Source organism: Tyto alba, unplaced genomic scaffold, assembly GCF_018691265.1.
Source record: "Tyto alba isolate M040663 unplaced genomic scaffold, T.alba_DEE_v4.0 Super-Scaffold_28, whole genome shotgun sequence".
In the NCBI taxonomy this organism is placed as follows: Eukaryota; Metazoa; Chordata; class Aves; order Strigiformes; family Tytonidae; genus Tyto; species Tyto alba.
Genome location: NW_024881302.1, coordinates 4979706 through 4993616, shown reverse-complemented (window position 1 = coordinate 4993616; position 13911 = coordinate 4979706). Strand labels below are relative to the sequence as shown.

At 45.2% G+C, this 13911-nt stretch overlaps 1 pseudogene; it reads left to right on the top strand.

Annotated features, from left to right (window-relative positions):
* Positions 1-204: 204 nt before the first annotated feature.
* On the top strand, positions 205-12068 carry LOC104362185 (annotated as a pseudogene).
* The last annotated feature ends 1843 nt before the right edge of the window (positions 12069-13911 follow it).

Sequence of the window (13911 nt, the reverse complement as noted above, 5' to 3'; positions counted from 1 at the left end):
GGGGCTGGGCATCTTATTGATATCCCAGTCCAGGGAGGAACCCGCCCAAGGGCTAAAGTTTGAGCAACTGAGCAAACAAGGCAACTCCTCCTTCACTGTCATGTGAGTGTGACTGCAGCTAAAGGCCAGGGAAAAAAAAAAATCATAAGCTAAGGCTGTGGCTTCACAGTAGATTGGTGCACCCAGGGCAGGCTGGGAGACATGATGGATTTCCTGCCAAACTTTTCTTTTGTCACTTGGCTGCTCCTCATGGTTTTCCTTAGTCTCCTGGTCCTGTAAGGAGAGGCTGGTTCCCCAAGGTGACCGGGGAGGAGAACCCTGTGCCTGCAGCTGGGGAGGGACTGGGGCCATCACCCTCGGTATGAAGTGCCCAAGTACATGAGTTAGTGTTAAAAACTCATCCTTGGTCTTCCTGTGCTGCCTTCAAAGCAGAGCCAAGTGCTGATAAAGAGGGGCTGCAGAGCTCCCCCATGCCCTCCCCATGCCAGCTGGAAGGGATGGAGGAAGCAGGGCTGGGCAGGAAGGGAAATAAAGAGGAACTTCTTGATTTTTTGCTTTTCTCAGCAGATCCAAAAGGGGAAGTCCTGTGGTTTTAACTGCACCAAGCTCTGGTTGGCTGCAAAGAGGATAGGGTGTCCTTGGGCTCTGCAAGCTGGGAGCAGGGCGGTGGATGATGTCTATGTCTGCCCATGCACTTGTGGCAGCAGAAGCCCCCATTTAAATAGTTATGTTGGCAAAATTGCCCTTTTTCTTATGTCACTCAAGGGAGCTGTAGTGAGCTATACAGGCAAAAACTTAATTTTGCTGTTGTAATTTATGTCCCTGCTTGGCTGCTGTGCTGCTGTGGCTCTACCACCTGAGCATCGCAGCAGGTCTTTGCAAAGACAAACACAAGGGCAGGTCTCAGCTTGAGAACTTAATCCCTCTGAGACCTCTCTTCAGTCACCCGTGTCACAGTTGTCTGATTTGGGGAACTAAATGAGGCCCTTGAATAAAGACCTGAGGTGCCCAGTACACCATGTTTGCCTAGGCAGGGATGCAGCTTCTGTCAGCCCTTGTCTTTCATCAAAATGTACCCTGAGTTATCTTGTACCCTGAGTGATTCTGCATTTATTAAAGGAAGAGAGTATCCTCAGCAGGTCTGCTTACTGGTCCATAATTTCAGCTTTCTCTGGGTGACAGGAACCAGATATTTAAGCTATTCACTGTACTCAGGATGAAGAATCTTCTCTTTTCATTGCATAAATGCATCTCATATATTCTTTGCTTGGCAGCTATGGGATATGGCCCTTCCAGGCCTTCAAGAAGCTGGGCATTCCTGGGCCACAGCCTCTGACTTTTTTGGGAACTTTCCTGGAGTACTGGCATGTGAGTACTGGCAGCTGCTGCTCTGTAGCTGCCTTAGATTTTCACTTGTAGCTGTTGCTGGTTTTCCCAACCTTTGGGCAATCTCTTTCCTCTGCCCTTGATTCAGTCAGATGGAAATGATGATTTCAGGTGGGAAGTTCTTTGGACATACGCACAACACAGAAATTCAGCTTGATCTGAATGAGTTGTGCTGTGGTTTTCAACTGCTTTGTAATTTATGAGTTTCTCACTGGATTTCTACCTGCTCTCCAGTAGGTGAAATTCTTTTGGAAACAAATAAAAAAAAATATTGGAGAGATTCCTAAGACTGATAATTTCTGAGAACTGCATGTTTCTTTGTGCTTTGTGTCATCCCCATGAAGAGGCTGCATTAGCCCCACCAATGCCCCATCCACACACTTGCTGTTGGGCCAGACTGAGACTAAGCCAGACAAATAGATTTCTAAATAAAACTCAAATATTTATTATCAAGTTACTAAACCTTACCAAATAACTAGGTAGTAGCTGGTACCAGGTAACTGACTGCAAATGCAGAACAAAATGTACTAGCTTCAATGAAAGAGGTGTTTTAGCCTGTATTCACTGAGTTTGCAGCATGCACATGGTCTCTTACTAATGGTTTAGTTGATGCATGGTGTTACAAGTTCCATAAGTTTTATCCTTACATGTATCATCAGTTAAGATCTTAATGGAAACAAAGCAAAACAAAAAAGCCATCATCACTCCAGTTCAGTAACTGCAGTGGAAGATCTCATGAGGACAAGGCAGTAGCAGCTCTAACTTGTTGAGCTGAGGATAAACGACACCCTGGGATCTAGTTCTGCCTGCTAACTCTGCTCATGCTAGAACTGTGTACCCTGTGGTACCTTGTCTTCATTACATTTTTAGCTCAGGTTGGCTAGTGGAAGTTGAAAGTGCTTTTTTATTTTTTCTTTTTTTCTCTCTGCTCTCTTTTTTTCCCACCAGTGCAAATGTCCCCTAAGTGTCTACGTTACTTAAGAGCTGCCTTGCACCCCCCAACCTCTGTCACTTACAATGGGTCTGTGGGATGCACCACACTGCCAGCTGTGACCTGCTTTGATCACTCTTTGCTGGCAAACTGTTCATTTCTCCTTTCTTCTTTGGCAAGGAGTCCTGAATTTTGATCAGGTGTGCTTGGAAAAGTATGGCAAAATCTGGGGGTGAGTTTCTTTATACAAAACATAGCTGCCTGTTTGGGATGCTCCATGGCCCCAAAATAGAATGGGATAAGGTGCATTGCAACCATGTCTCAGCATTGTAATTCCAGCAGTGACAACTTGAGAAGATCCAGGTTCACCACTGGGAAAGTCTCCAGCTATCTTTCCAAGGCTTCTCTCTTGCTGGGATTTCAGTACAGTGCAGGGCTGGGATGCTGGTGGCCAGTTTGGGAGGTCATGTGTTTGCATAAGCTTTAAAAAGATGCTTCACTGCTTGGTGTCAAACTGAGCCTCATGCCTTTGAAGCTGCTCTTCTCTGTCTTGAGCAGAAAGCAAGCTGCAGGCTGCTGCAGTGTTTTTCATCTTGCTCCCTGCTTCTCCCAGAGCTGGGGCATGAGCTACCTTTCAACCTGCCTCCCCGCTCACTGCACAGCACTGGTTTTGTGCAGGAGCCTCTTATCGTGCTTCTATTGAGAAATTCTCAAACCGAAGCAAAATTGTTGTGCAAAGAAAATCCTAGGAGATTTCATGAAACCTAGTGCATTTTTTCAAAAGATTAAATGTTCTCAAGCCTCTCAAAGACAGCAGCTTCCCTCAGCTCTGGCCCAAGGCTCCTTTCCCTTTAGCCCACACCATGGCTTTTAAGATTTTCTGTCTCTGTTGATTGGAAAATGGAGGAGAGAGATTAATTTTTCCCCCCTCATTGCCTTGTAGGCCAGGCAGGGAAATCTCTTTACCCTACAAGTAGGCTATTAGGTGTGGATTTATTGACTCCAGCTACCAGTTGCAGAAACAGTGCTCAGACAGTCCAAGTGCAGGGGATCAATGTCATGGCAAAAGCTGCCTTTTATCTAAACCCACACTGCTCTGGCAACTCTTTAATACCACAGATGATTGCTAGAAATGCTCATGCTGTCTGTATTTGGCACTTCCTTTCCCTTTGTCCTGTTTTACTACATAATAAAACAGTTTCAGCCTCATCCCTTTGGCTGTTTTGTCAAAGGGGACTCAGCTGGCCCAAACCCTTTGGGCTCCAGCAGCCAATGTGCATGACTCTGGCCACAGACAAAGCAGGTTCCTTTTGCTCCAACTGACCGTGAGCGATGCACTGACTGTGGGTTTCTCTTGACTTAGGATCTTTGATGGCAGACAGCCTGTGCTGGCCATTTTGGACCCCATCCTCATCAAAAACATCCTGGTGAAGGAGTGCTATACCATTTTTACCAATTGTCGGGTAGGTATCTAATCCCGTGTTTTGCTCTCCAGTATAGAATGCATGCAGCAAGAAAAAAAGTTTCTTCTTGGTTTCTGTTCTTATTCTCTGAGCCCTTCAGCAAGTAGTTGCTCTCTGTTGTGCCCCAGTTTATTGTTGGAACCAACAATAAAACTCTTCTAGGGAGGTATAGAGGCCACTCTGGCTGGGATGTTGGGACATCAGCTTGGATGTACCCTAGGGCTGAGGTAATTTATGACTCTGTTTCCATTTGTGTTGTTTGCTGGTTGAGGTAGAGCTGATATGACTTCAGGAGCCAAGTCAACACTCTGCGGTGGAGATTTTTTTGCATTTCTGTTATGTGGAAGGGGGCTGGAAACCCTCACCCTGTATAACTGTGTCCCTTTAGCTCTAACGTTCTCCCTGTGCAGAACTTCCGTCTGAATGGGATCCTGGAGTCAGCCCTCAACGTGGCTGAAGATGAGAAGTGGAAAAGGATTCATACTGTGCTGTCTCCACCCTTCACCAACGGAAAGCTGAAGGAGGTAGAGCAGAGGCCACTGGTACTTTGCATCAATAGATGGAGGAGGACTGAGCCATTTCTGAGTAGAGACCTTCCCTGAAAACAGGGAAGTCGCCCCATTTCTCAAGACCACATTCATTAGCACCTGAGTTGTTGGGTGCAGTTCAGCAACAGAGTGGCTGTCTACCATCATGGGGAGGGAGTCAGGAGAAGGGTATGGGGGATGAAATGGCACACAAGGTGTTGCAAGCTGAGTCTGTTGGCCCTGTGACCTGTATTTTCTTCTTGCTAAGAGCATCACTCAGACCATGAGTGCCCATTTTCCATGTGCTCAGGAGCCATGTTCACTCCCAATTAGAGTTAGCTGGAATGGGAGCTGCATGTAGATTTCAGTAGGAGAACCTTGCTCAATCACAGTCATATGAGCTCTATGGACTGGTTATTAAGATGAGAGAAAACAATGTCTGAGGCTTGGAAATGGTACCTTCCCCTTGCCTGCCCTTCCTCCACAAGCCCTAATCTTGGCAAGTGACAGATGGCAGTGTGGAATTGCCAAGCCTTGTTTGGTGGATATGAAAGAATCAGCAGTGCCTTTTGCTTTGGTTTGCATTTCAGACATTCCATATCATTAATCATTATGGTGAAAAGTTAGCAAAAAACATTGAGAAGAAAGTGGCCAATGATGAGTTTGCAACCATGAAGGAGTAAGTAACTGTGTGGGGCTGACAGGAAAGGGTTTGTATTCAGTGTGGGGAAGGGCCATTTTGGAGAGCAGTTTTCACACTGCAGCATGGATCCCTCGTCAGCTATGGAGGCAAATTCCATAATGATCATGGGCATGGAATGTTCACGAACGGTGGACATGCTGTGTTCTGCTCTGCTCAAATGGAGTAACTATGTTCTGTTCCCTATTTCATTTTACTGGAGATGCATTTTGAGGAAGATGTAGGGCCCGTTACAGATACCCCACAAGATGTGGTATGTTTGGATGTAATTTTTACAATCTTTTTTACGGATGGAAATCAGAATACAGTCTTTGTTACCGCAGACTGCAGTTCAGTGCTTTCCAACTACAGCTAGGTTTTTGACGCTGAGAAGAAAATGAGGGACGAATGCAACTGGGGAAACTTGGGAAAATATAATGATGGTTACTGGCAAATCAGGATGGGACCTACTATGTTAGTACTCTACACTGAGTCCTTGATTAAAAGAGGTTCTCTCCCTCAAGGATTGTTCCTAGATGGGCTCTTATTTGCTACTCTGATTATGTTCATCCCATTCACTCTCCTTTTCTACCCAGCATTTTTGGAGCCTACAGCATGGATGTGGTGGCCAGCACTTCTTTCAGTGTGTATATTGACACCGAGAGCAATCCCAGTGACCCCTTTGTCACCAACATTAAGAAATTTCTCAAATTCAGTTTCTTAAACCCAGTATTCATACTCTTGGGTATGGCACACCTCATCTCATACAGCTCTGAATCAATGTCAGAGGTGGTGACCACTTGCATTTCCTGATATCTCCCTTAGTAGCTTTGAGTCCTCTCTGCCATACAGGAGATGCTCAGCACTTTGCAGGATTAGATTGACCCTAGCAGATCTGCAGAAATATTTCCCCAGGGAAACCACAGTCAAAATCAGTACAGCTGACCTGGGTCTTTGCAGCATCCTCCTGCAAGCAGAGACCCTGTTTGCAGAGATGTAACAGAGAACTCTGTCACAGAGAGCTGCACTTAGTGTGGCATTGTGGCCATACAGTGATATATGGAGGAGATTCTCAAGTGCTACTGCATGCTAGCCATGGTTAGGTAAAAAGAGAACTGAAGGCAACAAAAAGCAATTTTTGGGGTCAGAGTCCAGATTTATCCCTCTTCTTTCTATGCTTTGTGCCACTTTTTAGTTTCTTAAGCCCCTTTGAGCTAAAATATGTTGTTCTTTTATCTCCTTTTAGTGTTGTTCCCCTTCATTATCCCAGTGCTGGAAAAGATGAATGTGACTCTGTTACCCTCAAAGGTCATGGACTTCTTCAATGGTGTCTTCATAAAAATGAAGAAGGAATGAGAAAAAGGCCTGCCAGTGGGCCTGTGACTGGAGCAGGTGTCTAAGCAAGATGCTTGTGCTGGACAAGGTTTGCTTCCTCCCCACCCACATCTTCTCTGACTGCCTCTGTTTCTCCCCAGGAGCAGGTTGATTTTCTGCAACTCATAGTTGACTTGTAGAGCTCACATGACAGGTCCAAGTCTGCTGAGACTGACTCATACAAATGTATGTCTTGAGATCTGTTCTCCTCTCAGCAGAAAGCATGGTAGCTCCTCATTGGTTAAAGGAAGAAAGTAGAAGCATATTTTAGTCATTAATCCTAGAGGAGATTCAAAGTCTCAGTAGTGGGGTCATAAGGATGCTTATCACATATCAACCATATTTTATTATATCGCGCTTCCTGGGATAAATCCTGAGGTCTGTTTGTGCAACAAAGAGCAAACACAGTGAATATCTCCTTGCTTCCATTTCTTATTTTATCTTCTCTGAGGGCCAGCGATGTTGGCTGTATTTCATAAAGCACACAAAGCACATATGCTGCACATACTTTCCTCATCTGTGAGCTCATCTCTGTTCCTCATCCTAGGTAAACTGTTAGATTTAGAAAATAATGGCTCAGCCAAGGCATGTTCCCAGTCCATCAACTTCAATCAAGGCAGAATGCTTGCGGACTTTCAAGGTGGCAGGACAGGGCATTTGTATGGCACCCTGCACTTCAGGCTGCATCTCAGCAGCACTTGGACACTACTGCAGTACCAGCATTAAATCCTGTCTTGTCCTTATTATCACTGCCACATTATGCTCAGGGCTACTAATCCCTTCAGCAGCGCAAGGCTCACCTCATGTCTCAGAGGAGCTGCTGGACATCTCATCATCTCTACCTTTTCCTGGCATGTGCCCTTAGTATTTTTTTTGCCCAGGAGCATCATCCCAGAAAATAGCAGAGACTTTCTGAATCAGATTCAGGCTGCACATACCTTGATTCTGCTCTTGAAGAAAGCAACATAACACTGCTGATCTTGACAGCAGTTTTCTGGCTGTACAACTGTTCCAGATCCACCCCTTTCTGGTACCAGAGGGTTAGATAGATGTTTCTTTTACCAATTGTTAAGTAGTTATGAATAGAGTTATTTAGCTTGACAAGTGGGATCCTGAATTCCCAGGGGTTAGTCACTGTAGTTTTCAGCTTCTTGCATGTGCTTTTATGCCTCTTTTCAGCATTAAGTGATGAGGAGATTCTGGACCAGGCTCTTATCTTTGTCTTTGCTGGTTATGAGACCACCAGCTCCACCATCAGCTACATGCCCTACAACCTGGCCGCCCACTCTGATGTGCAGCAGTGGCTCCAGGATGAGATCGATGCAAACCTGTCCAACAAGGTAAAGGAGGATGGGGAGATGCTGGTGTTGTTCCCACCTGTGCCTTGTAGACCCTGAGCCAAAAACCAGGTTGGAAACGAAACAGACTGGAGGAGGTGCTGGCACTGAGATTTCCCCTCCTCTGGTCTCTGATGCTTGAAGAAGCACTGCGGGGGTGCTGGGGTGGGGGTTGAAGTCCTGTGTTCAATCGCCATCCTAATTCGTCTCCCCAGGCTACGCCTACGTACGTACGATGCCATCACACAGATGGAGTACCTCGATAAGGTGGTGAACAAATCCCTCCAGCTCTTGCCCCCTGGGGGCCAGATTGAGAGGGTCTGCAAGAAGATGGTGGAGCTCAGTGGTTCGACTATTCCAAAGGACATGGTGGTCATGATCTCAGGCTACGTGCTGCATCATGACCCAGGGTACTGGCCAGAGCCAGAGGAGTTCAGGCCTGAGAGGTGAGGGCCAGGCAAGGGGAATAGCTGTACACTCAACCTCAGCCCTGGGAGTGGAAATGGCAGAAAAAGTGGGGAATGTATGATTATAACATTTAAATTAGGCATTTATCATTGTCTGACATCTAGTCCCAGCATTACCATGAGGGGAGTTTTATGATCTACATCCATAAACTGTGCATGGAATTTAATTAACTGCATTGAAGGAAGCGACAGTCAGAGCAGCTCCCAGCAGCTGTAACATTGAGGGGTTTACGGCTAGATATTGCCAGATATTAAAACAAGAGCCATTGGGTGACTGGCACAATGCCGTGCAAATCAGCAGTGGAAGGGCAAAGACAGATAGGAAATAAAACTTAATTTTTCAACTCAAGTTATGAAACAATCCTTGCTTAGGAGTCTCTGTCAGACCCTGCGAAATGAGGCAATAGCCCAAGGCAGACCTGGGAGACCCTGGGCTTGCTAGTCTTCTGGTGGCCATGAAGTTGTTGAGAGCTGGTCCAGAGAGAGCAGGACAAGATCTGTACCCTTGCACCAGGAGTTGAAATACTCTTGGAAGATACCTCCGGTGTGGGGATGCAGTGGCTTTTGGGACAAAATGTGGCAGCAGTATCAGGCAAAAGTTAGGGAGGGAAATGGATGCTGCTGAAATCACTTATGGACTCCTATGGTCACCTTGTGTTGAATGCAGAAGGAACCACTGAAATGGGAGTACTCTGGCAGTGGACAGGTTATGCCAGTTGCTCCAGTTGACAGACTGGGCATGAGTAGCTGGACAGGAGCTCTTTCGGGATCTCTTGCCTTGCTGGGAGTTCATCAGAGGGATGTACTGGTGTCTCAGTAGCGAGATACTTCACTTCTGACTTTGCTTGGCTGAGGTTTGTACCTGTCCTTCATGCACCGGGAGTGAAAAGCTTCCTGACATGAAAACTAACTGATCACTAAGAAGTATTACTGAAAATGCTCAGTGGCAAATTTCCCTGTGAAGCTGATTGTTCTTCCGTGTTTTTCATGATGAGGAGAGGAATGGCTGGCGTGTCTCAAAAGCAACCCTCCCTTTAGTCACACAGGGGGAGAACATCTTTGTGTTCACTCAGTCCTTTGATCTAAAGGGAAGACGTGAAGCTGTAGACCTGTGTGTTTTAGGGTTTGAAATCTGGGTTCAGTTTTTGAGCTGAGAAAGAGTTCTGAGAAAAGAGTAGTTATGAAATCCATTAGCAGATTTCAGGTATTCCCTGTTCTCCCAATTCACCTGGAGATGCACAACCAACTCCAAGCAGCAGGATAAAAGCAAAGGCATGAGGTATCTATTGAGACAGAAATAGGGGACTTAGCTGGGTTCTTCTAATATGCACAGAAACACAAAAAGCTTTTGTCTTCCCAGACCCCTCATCACAGTCAGATCTGAAAGCTGACACATCCTGAACAGTAGCTCTTTCTAAATTTTTCTGGTTGTAATCAGGTTCAGTAAAAGAGTCTGTTGACCCCTACACCTTCCTGCTGTTTGGGGCTGGGCCCAGGAACTGCATAGGAATGAAGTTTGATCTCCTCATTGTGAAAGTGGCTGAGGTCGTCCTGTTGCAAAACTTCTCATTCAGACACTCTGGTGAGGATGTGTGATGATGTGCTTCATTATCTGCCCTGTAGTCCTGCTGAGATGGTCCTGTGTGCTCTCTTCTGCCAACAACTCAGGACAAACAGGGAACTGTCTCTCATGCACATTAAGTCCTTCTCTTCCACAAGGATTTCAGAGAGCACTAGCTTCAGAACTGCTGAACCTCATCTGCAGACTTAGGTTTTACTATTTCTCACACAGATCAGCAAGGAAGATTTCACTGGGGATTAGAGGGACATATGAGAATAACTGTGTTTAAATCTTTTCAGTTAATTTAAATGGTTCACCACAAGTTACTGATACATTTTTTTAAGCCTCTACAGAAGCAAAATCAACGGTGGTGGAATATGTCAGGCTGAAATCCCTGAAGCCCTCTGCCTCTCTTTGGGTGTACCTAAGTTGTGGGGTGCTCGCTCCCCCCATGGTGCACTGCTGGTCTGCCTTGACCCGGCTTAGGAAGACCCTGCTCCAGAGAGCAGAAAGGGAATATCCCCCCAGCCCACCCTGCCTGCTCCAAAGCTGTGCTTTGCAACACAACCATGGCCATTCTCTCTGAGAGATCCCAAGACACCAAAATTCATCTCTTATGGGCCACCAGGCAGTCTCTAAAGGGTAACAATTTTCAAGCAAGCACAATTTGAATTGGAGACCCTGTTGTCTTTGGAGGCTATGCAGGATCCCACCAGGTTTTGGTTTCACCTGGGATCTCTGTGAACGCTGCATGCAGTGCTGGTGGGTCAGGCCCTGCAAGATGGGGCTGTTTGACATAAAGTATATGTAATGGCTGTTGGACATTATATGTCAAGCAAGCCCTCCTGAAAACATGGCAACTCCCTGTGACTCAGAGGCAGGTAGCTCTATGTTTGGTGTTAGCTTCCAGCCCTGGTGTTGCCATTAATACATTTCATTCACAAGGCAAGCTTGGGAAATCAGAGCAGAGAGGGCAGAAAGTGTATTCAAAGGACATTTGTTCTAAGAAACAGAAAAATCCTTATTAAATTATTACTTGGCATGGTGCTCAGCTGGAATCTCTGCAGATTCAGATTGCAACTCAACTAGTAACCTGGAGGTGAAAGACTGTAATAGTCCATTAACAATGCAGTGACCTATCCACCCTCCCCCAAGCCTAATGACATTTTTCTAGTCCTCTGCAATCCATAAAATTGATTCTTTTTATAACTGCCTTTAATTAAAAGGAGACAAGTTAAATATGTATTGTATTATTGGTGCCCATAGGTTTATGGGGCTCTTTCTGGCCCTTTTTTCTACAGAAGATGTCAAATACATCAGATCAGAGCAGGAGGGAAAAATTCATGCCAGAACATCCCTTTGGAATATGTATATGGAAGCTGCATCCTCCTCTCACTTCTCCATTGATGGCACATTGGGCTCTGAGCCCCATGGCTTAAATTTCCTGGAAAAAGGCTTACTGGGATACAAGGATTTTAATGTAGCTTGTTGGGCTGGGGTTGTATCACCCTTGTCCTGATGGAGAGAAGGAGAGCTGGGTTACGAGCAGCATTGAATTGGTGGAGGAGACTTGGTAAAATACTCTTTCCCTCCATGCAAGATGATACCCTCCAACACCAGCTTTAAATGTTTTGGGGGTTTGTTTTGGGCTTTTTTGGTTTTGTTTTGTTTTGTTTTGTTTTCTTTTGTTTTGTTTTGTTTTGTTTTGGTTTGGTTTGGTTTTTGAGAGATTTCCAGCCCACCTCAAGGGACCCTGTCACTTTTCTGTGTGAGAATGTTTTTTCTTTGGTACTCAGTCTGAGCAGCAATCTTAGTTTCATTCTTCCTGGAGAGCTTATAGCTCCTCAGCTCCCATTACGATCTAGCTCCCCTTAACACTGACACACTTCAGCATTAAACAAAATGGCACTGCGTGCCCCTCCTTAGCTGCTGGTCCCCAAATGGATTTTTGACTGGTTTTCCCTCCATGTTCAGCCTGTTGATCAGCGCAGCTTTCCTACCATGCCACGTGAAAGCCAGAATTCAGTAACCACTTTATTCAAGAGCTGGGGGCTATTAAATCCTCGCTTGTAGCTGTTTTGCATGAGCAATAGTGATAGCCCTGCTATAAGTACATCTGCAAGTTAGGAAATGTATTGAAAACAAGGGGTGACAGAGACATATGTGGACTGTAGGTGTCCTGTCAGTGTCATGACTGTCCTTTTTCCCAGCTTACATGGTTATTTTTTATTTTCCCTTCTGCTCAAGTTCCCACTGATTCTGGACACAAAATGTTTCGTGCAACCAGAGAATCCCATCATCCTGAAGATGGTCCCCAGAGCCCACGCTTATCTGAAGAAGTGAAGGAAGCAGAACAGATCACAGACTCTTGTTTGATGATGCCTCCTCTAACTCTTGAGGGAAGACCCAGATTGATGTGTGGGCAGTAGAATTGTCAGTGGCACAAAACCCCATTTCACAACAGGGCATTAGGGGTTTGGTGCAGTATAATTACATAATTATCTTAATGAAAACTAGCCCCAGATCCTGTTGTCCCCGATCACAATATGCATTTTGTAAGACCATTTGCACTCAAGTTATTTGGGCATTTTCTTCTCTCTCTCTGAAGAGGCACTTTTCTAAGCAATTTGATTCCAGACGCTGTCAGTCTCTTCTGGCAGTGTAATTTAAATCAAGACAGGGAGAGCAAATTGCACATAGTTAAGTAATGCTACCATTGCTCCTGTTCCTAGTGCCTGCTGAGTGACTTTCTATGTCTTCTGGTTTTATTCTCCTGGGAATGTAGAGTTGTCCAGGGCTATTTCCTCAGCTGTGTGCTATGACCCTGACAAGTGTTAAAATGGTCACATCCTTGCAGGAATGAATGCCTGCAGCAAATTTCCTGATGCTGATTTATTTAGATTTTCTTATGATTTTAGATGGCTTTTGCGTGATTCAGATTGTAGATGAGTTAACTGGAGGAGCCCAGAGACAAGCAGTTACCCCTAATGACTGGAGATCTGCAGAGTGGGAGAGAAGTGCCCTGCATGTGTTTCCTGATAATTTGCTTATTTTACCACAGGCATATAGCCATCTCCCATAGAAGGGTTTGTCAGCACAGGAACCATCTATACTGCTGTCATGACACCTTTTAGTCTCTGATTTCTATTAGGCCACTGTAAGACCAACTTAACTGATTAATAATGATGCAAGGTGCAGCACTGAGAACCTTCAGATGTCCTGGAGAGCCCTACTCTGGAAGAAAAGTGTTGCCTTTGGCTATTGAGTACTGGAAAGTCTGGCAAGACTTTGTCATTCTAGAAGACCTGTATGCTCATATTTCATATTATTCCTCCAGAAACTGCTACTGGAGGGCTAACGGCAATAAAAAGCTCGCTTACCTCTTCTGTAACTAACTGATGCCAGTCTCTGATTCTGCTCTTTCCTCCATACATGAGTCCATCTGTAGGTCTCAAGCCACTGGCTAGACAACGATGTGGTCCCACCACCTCCTCCTGCTGGGCTTCCTCACTTCTTTGACAGGGTTCTCAAAAACCAGTGCCACAGAGCAGAGATAGAAGTTCTCTTTTATAAATCTTTCTTCCACTGTCACCTTGTAGCACCACATATTACTGAGGGTGTGGTATTGCCAGTGTCAGCCAAGCATTTGTCTTTCTCTGAAAGTAGAGGGGTTTGATTCCAGCATCTGCTCCATGCTGCAGAGTGGCTGACCTCATCCAGCGTTCAAAGTGCTCTCCATGCTCTCTCCTGAACACCTCATGCACCTCCTTTGCATGTACCCTTCCACAGGAGGATGGCTTCTGATCCCAAGCTGTCAAATTTCAGCACTGGGTGAAATACTTGCATGTGCATATACATCCAATGCAGTCATTACCATATATGATGCTGCTTGGATTCCTGGGATATGAAAACTCATCATATCTTCAATGAATCCCTGTGTGTATCATCAGCAGTAAGAGATGCTTCTGGAGATGCAGAGTTTAAGATACAACAGTCCAAAATAAATGGCTGAGCAGAGTCATTTCTGGTGTAAGGTGGTTCCAACTGCAAACTTGAGCTTAGGAGCATTATTCACTACATAGCAGTTTTTATATTTCTTTTACAGTCTTTTATATAGAGATAGATATATTATACATATATTATTATATATTATTTTTATACGTTCTTTCTATGTTTTTGAAGAATT